The 4721-nt window shown below is 31.4% G+C and overlaps 1 long non-coding RNA gene across 1 annotated transcript; it reads left to right on the forward strand.

Moving 5' to 3' along the window:
* Positions 1-251: 251 nt before the first annotated feature.
* LOC141484003 (uncharacterized) lies at positions 252-4153 on the forward strand. The gene is made up of 2 exons (XR_012466405.1): positions 252-1277; positions 1331-4153. It is a non-coding gene; the product is annotated as an uncharacterized lncRNA (long non-coding RNA).
* Positions 4154-4721: the final 568 nt, after the last annotated feature.

Here is a 4721-nt window from a genome sequence, read left to right on the forward strand (position 1 = left end):
ATTCATCAAGCGAATAAAATATCTTTTCACATAATACTTTCCGAACTTTTTGTTTAGAGAGCTTTACACTAGTTATTTTTTAATGGATATTGGGAGCTTGTTGTACAGTTTTTTTGACATGATATGAGTTCCATTAGTCACCTTGGCTAACTTATGACTAGGAAATAAAATGTTATAGTTTTTTCTCAGAGTGAAGCCCGAAAGAAGACATGTATCATCTCTGTTCTAAAATTTGGAGCAATTTGATTTAACGTAGATTACGCAATTAAAAATATACATGCAAGTAACAGTCAATATATTCAACTTTGCAAATAGTGGTTTACAGGAATCGAGTTTTTTTTTTAAAACAAATTGTTCTAATTTTTTTTTTCTGGAAAATTAATAAGACACTGATTCTATTGCAGTTGCCAAAACAAATAATACAGTAATTGAGGGCAGAGTAAATATATGCATAATAGTAACTTTTAAGAATTTCAATAGACACAAAATTACGCATATTCCATATAACGAAACAATGTGTCGCTAATTTCTTCAGTATGAAATCAACATGATGATTCCACTTGAGTTGGGAATCAATAAAAACTCCTAAAAATTTTTTATAGTTTACCTGTTCAATATTTTTAATCTCAGACCTAACCAATACACTACAATCAGTTTCCTGAATTGTAAAGAAAATGGTGTTGGTTTTAAGATTATTTAGAATCAAGCCATTCTTAGAACAATAATTTTGCATGTTGAATACAGCATCATTTGCTCTTACTGACAATGTTTCACATTCCGAACCACTGACAATAAAAGATGTGTCATCAGCAAATTGTATAGAGCACTGTGGATGATTAATTTTTGAAAGGTCATTAACAAATAAAATAAATAGTGTAGGCCCCAAAACACTACCTTGGGGCACACCTGTAACAACGTTTCGAAATTCAGAGAAAAATGACCCAGTCTGAAACCTAACTTTAACAACCTGTGTACGACCAGTTGAATAGGTTTCAATCCATTTCAGACTTGGACCACGAACGCCCATGCCAAACAGTTCATCAAGAAGAAGACCATGATGACTGATATCAAACGCTCGTGTCAAGTCGAAAAGAACACTAAGTGATTTTTCATCGTTGTCGAAGTTTGATAATACATGATTATGTAGAGAAAGGATGGCATCCTGGGTTGACAAGCCCACTTGAAACCCATATTGGTTGTCAGATACGATATTGTATTTATTTAAAAAGGACACAAGTTTTGATATGATTCTTCAAATATTTTCGAAAATGGAGATAGTAAAGCAATACCTCTGTAGTTCGACAATACATGCTTATCGCTTTTTTTATAGACTGGGACGACCATTGCTTGCTTAAGTCGGGAAGGAAAAATACCTTCAGAGAAAGATAGTTTGATTAGATAAATCAGAGGTTCCATTATTTTCAAAGCAGCCTTCATTAAAACATTGCCTGGCAATTCATCAACCCCACTGGAATTTTCCGAACATGCGAATTTAATTATTTCCACGAGTTCAGTTTCATCTATTGGATAGAGGAAAAGACTCTCAGTTTTTACACAACGATTTTCAATGCCACCAGGTGCAGTATTTTTTACTAATAACTCCACTGAATCGACAAAATAACTACGTCAACAAGTACACCATCGCCAATGTCTTAGATGAATCGTTTATAATAGTATTTTTCCTAATGATAGACCAGGCAGCTTCAGATTTATGTTGAGCCTTGAGGAATTGATTATTAAAGTATTGACTTTTTGAGAGCACAATTTTTTGTCTATGATTTTTTAAGAGTTGCTTATATTGACCCAATAAATATACATTGCTTTGGCTCTTGTTCAAATTATAAATATCTCTGAGTAATATACCTTCTTCAACGATATCCTTAGTAATCCATGGTTTGTGTCTACTTGAATTTTGATTTTGTTTAATTTTTTGAAACTGTTTAGGAAAGGATATATCAAAAGCTTGAAGAAAAACATCATGAAAATGGGAAAATTTAGTATCGAAGTCAAATTCAGTGAAGTATAGAAAATTGCACTTTTCATCCGATAATAAATTTATGAAATAGAGGATATTATGATCATCAAAATTTCTCTTCAAAAAATAATGGTATATATCAGCGGCGACGAAATTTATAGGTAAGGTAATACTTGGTAATGGGGTCAAACCCGAAAACGGTCATATAAATAAAATCAAATATAGGTAATTAGACAAAAGTGTTTTTATTCATTTCATTGAAGTTTCAGTATTCCTACGAAATCTGCAATTGTTTGACACGCGGTAACTATTTTGGCGCGAAACTCTTTGAGAACCGTTACGATCTTTGCAATGGTCCTAATGCTATTTTGTTAATTGGCTTGCCAATATTTTGGTATACTTAGAGAATAATTAGAGAATATATAGGTATATGACGATTACAAATAAATATCATAGAATCTACTTAATTTTAAGTAATTCACTGTTTTCCAATTCCTAACTCAAATGAAATATTTTTTTCCTGTGTTTTCATTTTTAGTTCGAATGGATGTTCCAAATTTGGTATATCGATTTGATGTGAATGTGTGTAGAAAGTAGCAAGTATTAGAATAAATATGATACTTCACGGAAGCTCATCAATTTTTTTTTATCAAATAGACGTTACAGTTTGTTCAGGACTGTTGTATTAAATATTCATTATGCATGTATTTCTTCAAGCATTACGATATCCATTTATCACTAGTGAATAATGAAATCATTGCAGAAAAGCAAGTAGGCAAGTTCATTGAATATGTCAATTCCATCCACCCGTCAATAAAATTTACCACTGAGAGGAAGGTAAATAATTCATTAAATTACCTTGACTCAACCATTACAAAAAATAACAACGAACATGAATTTGCAATTTTCCACAAACCATCTTACACGGACATTATTATACATAATTCCTCTACGCACTCTTACCAGCATAAAGTTGCTGCATTCAATAATATTCTTCATAGACTATTGAATAATTTCCAGAGAGAGCTGAGTTTGATCAAACAAATCAAACAAAAACTACAAAAGCAAGCCATGGACCATATCTACCCAAATGCAAGATGCGATAACGTCAGTTATGAGACATTGTCATTTTTGGCTGAACCAACCAATAATATTTTTTTGAAGAAAGACTGCGTAAACTTAGCTCACAGAAATAGTAATAGTCCGAATAATAGTGTAAGTGCATTTATTAAAAACAATAAAGACAAAACTTCGGTATCGGATAGATCAGGAGTATATCAGCTGAGTTGTGGCTCTTGCCCAAAACTGTATAATGGCCAAACAGGGAGATTATTTTCCAAAGAATTAAAAGCTTAGATGTAATTTTGTGAATAGAAAGACCAATTTCACATTTGCAAACTATCTTTTAGCAGAAGTACATGAGTTCAGTCATGAATATGACATGTTATATTTAGAAGAGAAGAGTTTGAAATTCAATCTTCTAAAATGTCAAGCAATCAATAGATTCAAGAATTCGGGTAACTAACTAAATGATCAATTAGAATTGAATAACCGTTACTGAATATTTTTCAAATGTGGGGACTGGGACATAAGCTCAGGTCATTTAATCCATTACAAACTCAAGTACTTGAAATGTAGGTACTTTAAATTCTAAAATTAGGTATACCAAGCATTAAATTTGTAAAATATAGTAGATAAAGATACGCTCGAAGAAGCCATTGTATGGCGAAACACGTGTCGCGTTTTTATAAAACTGTTTAGTGGAACATTTTTGGCTGTGAGTTTTAGAAAGTATTTTGAAGTGTTTTGTGTGAGAAACTTTGCCAAAAATCCGACAGATATAATTCAATGCGACAAAAGTTGTTTTCTGTTAGGAACTTGACAATAGAAATAATTGTTGTATACGTTTTTGTGAGAGATTGTATCAATTGATCTAAAAAGTCGTTCACTTATACTTCAAGGTCCTTCTTCACAGTAAATTAGAAATCAACCCTGAAAAATCATCGTTGAATTCCTGATAAAATCACTTATCCAATAGATGGCATATATGGGGTTATTTTGTTTGATATTTTGAAGAGGAGTGTGTACGCATCTTAGCGATACCTCATATTATTTCACAAAAATTAGGTGTTTCGGAAAATTTACATTACTGTCTTATATATGGAGATATTGAACGTGGTTCCTTTTGAAAAAAATTCCCTATATGCAATTATTTATATTTTGAGCTGTTTAGGAATCATCCGTATCTCTGAGTATAGGTTGGAAATGAGTCAAATCACTTTTCAGTATCGTCCTTCCATTTTTTATTTTTATCATTCATTTTTGGATCCATTTTCAACCCGTTTGATATCTTGATAGAGTTTTTCAACACACTGATCTCATTTCAGATCATCAGACACGCACAGTTTTGAAAACAATAAAACCTTCTCAAAAATAAACTTGGTCTAAGGAGCAAAACGAAATATAGTCAAAAAGTTTTTCGCTCCGAAAAAAAAAAGAAGTGCTAGAATTGAATTAGTTCTTGTTTGTATCTAAAATATAAGGAAAAGAAATATTCATCATTATTAAAAAATAGAAACTGGGCTGCAATCAAAGAATACGTTTACTGTTGTTATAGAAAGAAAAAAAATATTAATAATTTTCATTTGATATTTTTTTACCCATGTAGTAGTTTCATTTCATTAGAAATTATGTTATTTTTTCATACTACGTGTTTATTAGTTTACCGAAAAATTTTTGTCAGCAG

Source organism: Leptinotarsa decemlineata, unplaced genomic scaffold (assembly GCF_025532065.1).
Source record: "Leptinotarsa decemlineata unplaced genomic scaffold, Ldec_3_MD MMD2_tig00004307_RagTag_RagTag, whole genome shotgun sequence".
NCBI lineage: Eukaryota > Metazoa > Arthropoda > Insecta > Coleoptera > Chrysomelidae > Leptinotarsa > Leptinotarsa decemlineata.